At 41.5% G+C, this 12,368-nt stretch overlaps 1 pseudogene; it reads right to left on the reverse strand.

Moving 5' to 3' along the window:
- Positions 1-7,884: 7,884 nt before the first annotated feature.
- Positions 7,885-12,368, reverse strand: part of LOC145537566 (MYND-type zinc finger-containing chromatin reader ZMYND8-like) — a 59,599-nt pseudogene continuing 55,115 nt past the window's right edge.

Below are 12,368 nucleotides of genomic sequence, written 5' to 3' on the forward strand. Positions count from 1 at the left end.
GAAAAAAAAAAAAAAACCTATTTTTAAAGCAAACTGCATACATACATCTTATACCTTTTCTGGTTTCTTTTTTTTTACAATTTTTTTTCCTGTTTTACTTTTTTTTTACTGTTTCTTTTTTTTTTTTTTACTGTTTTGCTATTTTATTTTTTTTCTTTTTACACTGTTTCCTTTTTTTCTTTTTTTATATTGTATGTTTTATAAGAGGCTAACCTCTACTCTAGATTTTTAATCTTTGATTTACATATTTGATATCAATTTTGCACACTTCAGAACCCAATCTTTAGGACTCATTTTTACTCAGGAGTGTGATTACTGGCTTCATTACTCTCTCCCCCTATTGACGCTCTTTCTTCTCCCCCAGGGAACCTGTATCTCCCACCCTCCTCCTTCTCTTCTCCACCCAATTCTGTGAATTCTGAGGGTGTTCTGGGTACTGCAGAACACATCGGGAACAGAATACTGCCCAGATCTCTCTCTCCCCTCCTGATCCCTCCCTTTCTACTTATGCTCACCTCTATTACCTTCCTCCCCCCTCTCTATGTATCTCTGTGAACCGCTCTGAGGGTTCCAGACTGTGGAGAGCACAGAGGGAAGTGCTTACTGGCTAGACTGCTCTCTCCACGTTGGAGTCCCCCTCTTCCCTTCCTGGTGACCTCAACCCCCCCCCTTCACATCTCCATGTAACTCAGTGAACCTTTCTGTGTATCCCTCACTGTGGAGAATCTTTTCACCATTAACCTAAAAGTTTTATTATTGATGATGTATGGATGGAGAAGTCTTGAGGCTACTACAAGAATAAGACTCAAAGCCAGGGGAAACATTAATTAATAAGAGATAATCCAATAGCCTCCACATATACACTGAAACCAAGCTCCACCCAAGAGCCAATAAGTTCCAGAGCAAGACATACCACACAAATTCTCCAGCATCGCAGGAACATAGCGCTGAACGTCCATATACAGGCTGCCGAGAGGCACACCAAATCCATAGGCATCTCAAAACTCAATACTGGACACTCCATTGCACTCTAGAGAGAAGAAATCCAGCTCCATCCACCAGAACACCAACACAAGCTCCCCCATCCAGGAAGCCTTGACAAGCCACCCGTTCAACCCCACCCACAGTGTGGAACCTCCACAATAAAGAGGAACCTCAAACTACCAGAATACAGAAAGGCCATGCCTAACACAGCAAGCTAAACAAGATCAAAAGGCAGAGAAATACTCAGCAAGTAAAGGAAAATGAGAAATGCCCACTAAACCAAACAAAAGAGGAGATAGGGAATCTATCTGAAAAAGAATTTAGAATAATGATAATAAAAATGACCCAACATCTTGAAAACAGAATGGAGTTACAGATAAATAGCCTGGAGACAAGGATTGAAAAGATGCAAGACATGTTTATCAAGGACCTAGAAGAAATAAAAAGGAGTCAATATAAAATGAATAATGATATAAAGGAGATAAAAGACACTCTGGAGGGAACCAACAGTAGAATAACAGAGGCAGAAGATAGGATAAGTGAGGTAGAAGATAGATGGATGGAAATAAATGAAGCAGAGAGGAAAAAAGAATCCAAAAAAATGAGGAAAACCTCAGGGACCTCTGGGACAATATGAAACGCCTCAACATTCGAATCATAGGAGTCCCAGAAGAAGAACATAAAAGGAAAGGCCATGAAAAAATACTCGAGGAGATAATAGTTGAGAATTTCCCTAAAATGAGGAAGGAAATAGTCACAGAAGTCCAAGAAACCCAGAGAGCCCCAAACAGGATAAAGCCAAGGTGAAACACCCCAAGACACATATTAATCAAATTAACAAAGATGAAACACAAAGAACAAATATTAAAAGCAGCAAGGGAAAAACAACAAATAACATACAAGGGGACCCGCATAAGGATAACAGCTGATCTTTCAATAGAAACTCTTCAGGCTAGAAGGGAATGGCAGGACATACTTAAAGTAACAAAAGAGAATAATCTATAACCCAGATTACTGTACCCAGCAAGGATCTCATTCAGATATGAAGGAGAATTCAAAAGCTTTACAGACAAGCAAGAGCTGAGGGAATTCAGCACCACCAAACCAGATCTCCAACAAATGCTGAAGGATCTCCTCTAAACAGGAAACACAGAAAGGATGTTTAAACACGAACTCAAAACAACAAAGTAAATGGCAATGGGGTCATACTTACAAATAATTACCTTAAATGTAAATGGGTTGAATGCCCCAACCAAAAGACAAAGGCTGGCTGAATGGATACAAAAACAAGACCCCTATATATGCTGTCTACAAGAGACCCACCTCAAAACCAGGGATACATACAGACTGAAAGTGAAGGGATGGAAAAAACATATTTCATGCAAACGTAGACCAAAAGAAAGCAGTAGTCGCAATACTCATTTCAGATGAAATAGACTTTAAAATAAAGGCTGTGAAAAGGGACAAAGAAGGATACTACATAATAATCAAAGGATCAATCCAAGAAGAAGATATAACTATTATAAATACATATGCACCCAACATAGGAGCACCACAATATATAAGGCAAATACTAACAAATATGAAAGGGGAAATTAACAATAACACAATAATAGTGGGAGATTTTAATACTCCACTCACACATACGGATAGATCAACTAAACAGAAAATTAACAAGGAAACACAAACTTTAAGTCATACAATAGACAAATTAGATTTAATTGATTCTTACAGGACTTTTCACCCCCAAACAATCAATTTTACCTTTTTCTCAAGTGCACAGCGAACTTTCTCCAGGATAGATCACATCCTGGGTCATAAATCTAGCCTTGGTAAATTCCAAAAAATTGAAATCATCCCAACCGTCTTCTCTGACCACAATGGAAAAGATCAGACCTCAATTACAGGAAAAAAAACTGTTAAAAATTCCAACATATGGAGGCTAAACAACACGCTTCTGAATAAGCAACAAATCACAGAAGAAATCAAAAAAGAAATCTAATTATGCATAGAAACAAATGAAAATGAAAACACGACAACCCAAAACCTATGGGACACTGTAAAAGTAATGCTAAGGGGAAGGTTCATAGCAATACAGGCGTACCTCAAGAAACAAGAAAGAAATAAAACAAATAAACTAACTCTACACCTAAAGCAACTAGAGAAGGAAGAAACGAAGAACCCCAGGGTCAGTAGAAGGAAAGAAATTTTAAAAATTAAGGCAGAAATAAATGCAAAAGAAACAAAAGAGACCATAGGAAAAATCAACAAAACTAAAAGCTGGTTTTTCGAGAAGATAAACAAAATTGACAAGCCATTAGCCAGACTCATCAAGAAACAAAGGGAGAAGAATCAGATCAACAAAATGAGAAATGAAAATGGAGAGATCACAACAGACTCCACAGAAATACAAAGGATCATAAGAGACTACTACCAACAGCTATATGCCAACAAAATGGACAACTTGAAAGAAATGGACAAATTCTTGAAAAGTATAACTTTCCAAAACTGAACCAGGAAGAAATAGAAGATCTTAACAGACCCATCACAAGCACGGAAATCGAAACTGTAATCAGAAATCTTCCAGCAAACAAAAGCCCACGACCAGACGGATTCACAGCGGAATTCTACCAAAAGTTTAGACAAGAGCTAACACCTATCCTACTCAAATTCTTCCAGAAAATTGCAGAAGATGGTAAACTTCCAAACTCATTCTATGAGGCCACCATCACCCTAATTCCAAAACCAGACAAAGATGCCACTAAAAAAGAAAACTACAGGCCAATATCACTGATGAACATAGATGCAAAAATCCTTAATAACATTCTAGCAAAGAGAATCCAACATCGTATTAAAAAGATCATACATCATGACCAAGTGGGCTTTATCCCAGGGATGCAAGGTTTCTTTAATATCCGCCAATCACTCAATGTAATACACCACATTAACGAATTGAAAGATAAAAACCATATGATTATCTCAATAGATGCAGAAAAAGCCTTTGACAAAATTCCACATCCATTTATAATAAAATCCGTCCAGAAAGCAGGAATAGAAGGAACATATCTCAACATAATAACAGCTATATATGACAAACCCACAGCAAACATTATCCTCAATGGTGAAAAATTGAAAGCATTTCCCCTAAAGTCAGGAACAAGGCAAGGATGCCCACTTTCATCACTGCTATTCAACATAGTTTTGGAAGTTTTGGCCACAGCAATCAGAGCGGAAAAAGAAATAAAAGGAGTACAGATAGGAAAAGAAGAAATAAAACTCTCACTGTTTGCAGATGACATGATCCTCTACATAGAAAACCCTAAAGATTCTACCAGAAAATTACTAGAGCTAATGAATGAATATAGTAAAGTTGCAGGATATAAAATTAACACAGAGAAATCCCTTGCACTCCTATACTCCAATAATGAGAAAACAGAAAGAGAAATTAAGAAAACAATACCGTTCACCATTTCAACAAAAAGAATAAAATACTTAGGACTATATCTACCTAAAGAAACAAAAGACATATATAGAACACTATACAACACTGATGAAAGAAATCAAAGAGGACACAAACAGATGGAGAAATATACCATGTTCATGGATTGGGAGAATTAAAATAGTGAAAATGAGTATACTACCCAAAGCAATCTATAGATTCAATGCAATCCTTATCAAGCTACCAATGATATTTTTCACAGAACTAGAACAAATCATTTCACAATTTGTATGGAAACATAAGAAACCTCGAATAGCCAAAGCAATCTTGTGAAAGAAGAATGGAACTGGAGGAATCAACCTACCTGACTTCAGGCTCTACTACAAAGCCACAGTCCTCAAGGCAGTATGGTACTGGCACAAAGACAGAAATATAGATCAATGGAACAAAATAGAAAGACCAGAGATAAACCCACACACCTATGGACACCTTATCTTCGACAAAGGAGGCAAGAATATACAATGGAGAGAAGACAACCTCTTTAACAAGTGGTGCTGGGAAAACTGGTCAACCACTTGTAAAAGAATGAAACTAGAACACTTCCTAACACCATACACAAAAATAAACTCACAATGGAATAAAGATCTAAACGTAAGACACGAAACTATAAAACTCCTAGAGGAAAACATAGGCAAAACACTCTCTGATATAAATCACAGCAGGATCCTCCATGACCCACCTCCCAGAATATTGGAAATAAAAGCAAAAAATAAACAAATGGGACCTAATTAAAATGAAAAGCTTTTGCACAACAAAGGAAACTATAAGCAAGGTGAAAAGACAGCCTTCAGAATGGGAGAAAATCATAGCAAATGAAGCAACAGACAAACAATTAATCACAAAAATATACAAGCACCTCCTGCAGCTGAATTCCAGAAAAATAACGACCCAATCAAAAAATAGGCCAAAGAACTAAACAGATATTTCTCCAAAGAAGACATACAGATGGCTAACAAACACATGAAAAGATGCTCAACATCACTCATTATTTGAGAAATGCAAATCAAAACCACAATGAGGTACCATTTCACACCAGTCAGAATGGCTGCTATCCGAAAGTCTACAAGCAATAAATGCTGGAGAGGGTATGGAGAAAAGGGAACCCTCTTACACTGTTGGTGGGAATGCAAACTAGTACAGCCACTAAGGAGAACAGTGTGGAGATTCCTTAAAAAACTGGGAATAGAACTGCCATATGATCCAGCAATCCCACTGCTGAGCATACACACCGAGGAAACCAGAATTGAAAGAGACGCGTGTACCCAAGTGTTCATTGCAGCAGTGTTTACAATAGCCAGGACATGGAAGCAACCTAGATGTCCATCAGCAGACGAATGGATAAGGAAGCCGGGGTACATATACACAATGGAATATTACTCAGCCATTGAAAAAATACATTTGAATCGGTTCTATTGAGATGGATGAAACTGGAGCCCATTATACAGAGTGAAGGAAGCCAGAAAGAAAAACACCAATACAGTATACTAATGCATATGTATGGAATTTGAAAGATGGTAATGATAACCCTATATGCGAGACAGAAAAAGAGACACAGATGGATAGAACAGTCTTGTGGACTCTGAGGGAGAAGGTGAGGGTGGGACGTTCTGGGAGAATAGCATTGAAACATGTATAATATCATATGTGAAACAGAACACCATTCCATGTTCGATGCATGAGACAAATGCTCAGGGCTGGGGCAATGGGATAAACCCAGAGCGATGGGATGGGGAAGGAGGTGGGAGGGGGGTCCAGGAAGGGGAACACATGTAAACCCATGGCTGATTCATGTCAATGTATGGCAAAAACTACTACAATATTGTAAAGTAATTAGCCCCCAACTAAAATAAATAAATTTATTTTAAAAAAATAAAATAAAATAAAAAAATAAAAAAGGTGAAGATTCTGAAAAAATTAGGGGGTAGGGAGAACCCATAAGAACATACCTCGTGAATCCACTGGTTCAGTCACAAAGAAACACCCTCATCAGACAAGATATTTAAGTTTAATACAAATGTTATGCAAAACAATTGTGAAAAAAATACTTCTGTATGTGAAAAGCAATTATGCTTCACAAATAAGGCTAGGTTTTTGTATCTTTTGACAACTGCAATTGACAAATGTTCTTTCTTGTTTTCTTCTAGTACTCTCTTTTCTATTTATTTTCTATTATGAGTAACTAGCTGGAAACTGTACAGTTCGCATCCTCTTATCAATAATGAAAAGAAAGAAAACAAGACTAAAATGTACAACAGAATGTACTGGAATGATATCGTACAATTAATTTTTATCCTATACATACATCACCTTTTTGCTTTGTTCAATGCTTCTTGAACATACATACAAAATGGTACTACAGCATACGGAGTGTAACGGCAGAGTGGTGTCCTGCTTCCCCTCAAACTGCCTTCGTTTCACACTGACATAAAAACCTAAAATTCCATTGTATAAATATCACATACATGCTTCATCTCAGGCTCAAATGTCCTCCACGTGTGTCTTGCCTTTGACTTTTCACTTCTATGAGGCATGGCCATCTCTTACCAAGAAGGTTTGAGTATCTTTAAAGGAACCACAAAGTAAAGAAAATCTCTGTTTTGGAGCTTCGGACTTGAATGGCTTCTACGGTCTTCTCTTCTGCAAACTGAGGTGAGCAGGGTTGTTTCTAGTTAATCATATGTAAACAAAGATATGGATTTTTTTCGTTTGTCCCTTTTATTGGAGTAGAGTCATCCTGGAAATCACATCAGATTAATGAGCACATCTATGTGCCCTTTTGGTCCAGAGAGCTTCCCATTGAAAACATGGTAACATAGTACTTGAAAGGGGCCAGTGGGTGCATGTGATGTGTCCATAGCAGCACTAAATTCTGTGCTGGAAATTCTTGATCCCAATGTGCTGTGTACAGACGTACAAATGGAAACAGCTCACAGGGTGTCACAGAGGAGGAGCTGTGCACCGTAAAACAACCCCTGTGCCCTCTCTGTACCCCTGTGACAGACTGGCTGGGTGACCATCCTTTCTCCAGCATCCAAACATTCCTTTTGTTGTTGGGTGTGTCTTTTGTTTTGTTTTTCTCTTTCTCTTTATCTCTCTCTCTCTTTTTTTTTTAATAAGTTAAAGTTAGTACAAGTGTGAAAAGGGGAAGGTACTCTAGGCTTGATGACAGCCACAAATTGTGTATTATTTACATCTAAAGCAAAGGTTTCATGTGGGTGGAAGAGTCCTCAGTCAAGGATAATGCAAGACATGAAATAATGTGCCCTGCCCTCCATGCCAGTTGCAGAGGCCAAGTCAGAGGGTGGCAGTCCTCCATCTCATGTTTCTTTGCCGTTTCAGATTTCCCAGGTGCCTGAGTTGTTTCCCTCCATGGAGTGGGTGGCTTGTGTCCTGGCATGTCCCTAGGTACAGAACGTGTCCAGGTGGGACTCTTTCAGGATGAGGCTCTTTGAACTGGTACCAGTGTTCTGCTCAGAGCGGGTGGAGCTTTGCTTCTGCTCACTGCCGCTCCAGCAAGTGGATTTACTGCTCTGGGAATGGTCTGGGAGGGGGAAAGCCAAGGGGAAAAGGAGATTTAGCATGCCTTCCCATCCCCTTCTACTTGATATGCACCTGCTTCCCCAGGAAGCCACCTTCCCCTCCCAACTCTCCAACACACAGGGGGAAAATCCTGCCATCATTTACTGACCTGAATTTTTGGGTCTTTAAGGATTTAACAAGAGCTGGTTGGAAAAACAGAAGGGCTTCGTGCTCGGAGAAAATAAAGATGAGTGGGGAAACATACTAACGTATCGAGAAAGGTTTCTTATGCAGTAATTGGGACCAGGCACTCTTACTGCATGTGTAGACACAAAGAACCCCAGGCTCTTGTTATATTTAACCTTGGGCACCAAGAAAGGCACTGAGATTTGGTGTTCAATCTACTTAATTCTGTTAATGGAGTTTGTTTCATCACTGTATAGGCAACTTGAAAGCAGAATTATACCTCAACCAGCCAAAGGAAAAGAAGTGAGGACCAGAATGATTAAGCCCACCTGGGCTTAATGGTTAACCCCACCTGGCTCCCAGGATGGACAAGCTAATGGATCAACAGAAGGATGAAAGACCCACAGTAAGGGCTAAGGGAGTTTCAAGGACATGTGCACCATAAGGAGCTACATCGTGGATGAGTAAGATGTGAGGACACTGAAGGAAGAGCCAAATGAGGTGTCTGTCCAGTGGGGAGACACCCAGCCTGCAGGCTCAGCGGGATGGCCGACTCTGAGAGACCTGCCAGCACATCACTAAGATCTCATCATATGTTAGATCATTTACCAAGTTCAGACAGATTGGGACACAACTTTTTTTTCTTTTTTTTAACTTCTTGAGGTGGGATGATAATATTTGAACACAAGAAGTCGACTGTCAAACTTAGAGACAGAATCAGAGTGGGGGAACAAGGGACCAGATCATCACCTAGAAGAGAAAGTACTCTTATTATTGCCTAGTGATACGCAGGTTGTGTTTGGTTCTGAGCTCTGGTTCTGAAAGGGAAGCAGCAAAGACAGTGATAAGGATCTCCCAAATCACATATTCACTCAGGAGAGAACACACCCTCATCACTTGCATCTATGGCCCAAAGGGAGTGCTACTGTGGTGGACAGAGCTGGGGTCCAGGGTGGAGCTCTCTTAGGGTTCTTGAATCCAAATCCACCCCTTCTTAAACATTCTTCTCTACTTGTGACACCTACATTGTTAGTCCTCTGGAAGGTCGGTGATGGAGCTGGTCATCACGACGCAGAAACTGACAACAATATACTCAAGTCACATCGAATCTCCCCAGCTCTGCTGAAGGCGGAGACCAGCTAGGCAGCAGGGCTTAGCTTACTTAGCACAGAAGCCACATCCCGGAGCCAGGCCACCTGAGTAAGTGCAGAGCCTAACCTCTCCCGTGGACAGGACAGGGCACGCTGGCTGATTCAGCCAGTCACTGCGGAGGAAATGGGTGTTAATCCAGGACTCATCATGAAAAGAGCAAGGATGAAGCCCCTTCAAGAAGCCAGATCTGGAATTCCCTGGCTGTTCAGTGGTTAGGACCTGGTGCTTTCACTGTCAAGGGTGCAGGTTCAATGCCTACATGGGGAACTAAGATCTCATGAGCTGCTTAGCATGGTCAATAAATAAATAAAATAAAATAAAAACAGGAGAGAGAGAGAGACAGAGGCCAGACCATCCATCCTCTCTCTCTCATTTCCTACTGCTGCTTCCAATGGCCATCAGGAGCACAGCGAGGAAGAAACCAGGCAAAGCCAAGACCCATCACTCAGGAAAAGGCATGCTCACAAAGAAAACACACACACACACAGTCACTCAAGAGACGAGCACACTGCCTGCTGGGAAAAGATCCCCGTTGGCTGCCATGAAGTTGGTTCATACTTCCACTTCTGTGCTGGGTAGTTTGGGTGAGGCTGGCGCTCTGTGATGTTTGGGGGCAGAGGCAGGTGATTTGTCACACCTGTTGCTAACTGAAGAGACAGCAAGGCAACCTCAGAGACTGGCTGAGGGCTAGAGTATGGAAGAGAGCTCGAGTCCATACAACCCCACCAGCTCTCTATCCTGCTGTCCAACAGGCTACTGATCTTAGCACTGGAGAACTGCTGGGTCAGTGTTGCCATTTTCCAACTTGAGGCATTCATAGAAGACTAAGGCTTTTACAAATGTATATTAAACCATGAACTAAGATCTCTGGACGCTGCACGAGATTACAGGTGGAAATAAGGCATACCATGATGTAAAAGCCATACATTCCCAGAAGTTTGAAAGCAAATTTCCTTCAGAACCACTCTGCCAAGAGCTTAGTTCATCCAGGGAAACTGGAGGCGCTGGCTCCACCACACTTAGGTGGCAAGGCTCCATCAAAGGAACCTAGATTATTTAGGGTAAATATAATCTTGAATCGACTGCCAAGGCTAATGACAGATCAGGAAAGAGTATTATGGAGGTGCATGGAGTGAGAAGAGTTGAGGAAGGAGCCACAGGTGAGATTTCAGTGGACCACACCTCAGCCATGACGGTAGGACACAGACACATACTTATTTGAAATGGAAGAGCCCAAAATGTGTGACATGAAAAGTGTCTCAAGAAAACAACTGTTATGGCAAAGAATTTGGCAGGGAAATGGTTGAAGATATGAGAGCAGTGAGCGGGGAGAAGAAACACGCAGGGAAAAGTAAGGCTGTACAGAGATGGAAATGTAATCACAGTGCACTAGTTGACTCTGAGACAAACAGAACGACCATAATGATGGACACACAGATGGTCATCTGGCCACATTTATGACTCAGCCAACAGCCAGAACTGAGACGGACCAACTACAGTTATAGAATAGAATGCACAAGTTCTCTCCACCTTGGTGATGGGAAATCAGAGCAGGAAGATGGAAAAGTCTGAAAATGACAATGGAGGAGAGGTGAGGGAGGAAATGTGCACCAAGAGAGGGGTCCAGAGACAGTTTCCTCCAGCTGGAGAACATGAACTAAGGAATAAGTGTTGTATTGGAGCAAGGAAGCCCATAGAGCACGTCAAACAGTGACAGAGTGGTCTGGGAGAGAGGGGAGAAGAGAGGTGGTAAGTGACCCCGATTCTCATCTTCTCAAGTGAGAAGTCAACACGCAATGTCTAGATAAAGTCAAGAAACAGAAATATGAGGAAACAAGTTATCTATAAATAAGTACAGGGTGCAAAAAATAGCCATGAAGACTGGGACGAGGAATTGTTTTCCCCTGTATGATTTTATTTTCTCTGACTACACATATCCCGTTGTATCAGGGATGGCACAGGGGATTCATTCCACGACCCACCATGGACACCAGATTCCATGGAAACTTAGTCTCACGGTCAGCCCTCCATATCCACATCCACAGATTCAACCAGCTACAGATTGTGTAGCAATGTATTCATTACAGGAAAATAAATCCACTCAGACTTGGACCTGCACAGTCCAAACCCATGTTGTTCAAGGGTCAACTCGATATGCATGCATCACTTTAAACTCTTCAGCTGAAGAGACAAGTGAACAGGAAAGGCATATGGACACCCCAAGGAAGTTCCTATCTCCTATTTAACCTTTCTTTCTCTCAACTAGACCCTCATCTTAACCAGCCTGTTTCCAGAAGCTGATAAAGAGCACAGGAACCTCCATGTTTGTAACGTTCAGCTTTCCTCCCGCTTCCACCTCCACTGTCAGCAAGCAGTGAGCACAAACAGAAGTCCGGAGGCATATGAGGAATGACAAAATGAGCTGGTCTGTCTACTTTGACATAAGCCTTCAGCCAGATGGCTGTGGAGTGCAAACAGGGGGAAATGAACAGGCATGAGCTCACAGTCCTGATGAGTCCTCCAGGAACCTCCGGCTCAGCTCACACTCTAGAATAATCCTTAAACACTCCCTCATGAATGCTGACAATTTGGGTTCCTTCCCTCCCTCCCCCATAGTCATCAGGCTCCCTGAGATGTTCTTCTCCCCACTCCAGCCTCTGCACCAACTCACCAGCATCTCTAGACTCTTACTTCCTCTCTCCATCCTCCCTTTGTATCCTCTCACACACTAGGGTGCTTCAGGTCGGGGGGTCAACCAATGATGGTCCACAGGCCAAATCCAGCCCAATGCCTGCTTTCCCAAGGGCAAGTTCACTGCAGCACAGGAACATCTCTTTATGTGCCATCTCTGGCTGCTTTCACCTGACAACGGCAGTTCTGATAAAGACGGGTGGTCCAACAAGCCCCGGGCCAAGAAACACCTCATCCACCTCACGACTGGGAGATGCTGTATCTCCCAACCACGTTTGTACATGCAAGCCTCCTTGTCACACCAGATTCCATACCCCACAGCATCACCAATCCTCAT

This window comes from Giraffa tippelskirchi, chromosome Y, assembly GCF_054371585.1.
Source record: "Giraffa tippelskirchi isolate mGirTip1 chromosome Y, T2T-mGirTip1v1.2.pri, whole genome shotgun sequence".
Taxonomy (NCBI): Eukaryota; Metazoa; Chordata; class Mammalia; order Artiodactyla; family Giraffidae; genus Giraffa; species Giraffa tippelskirchi.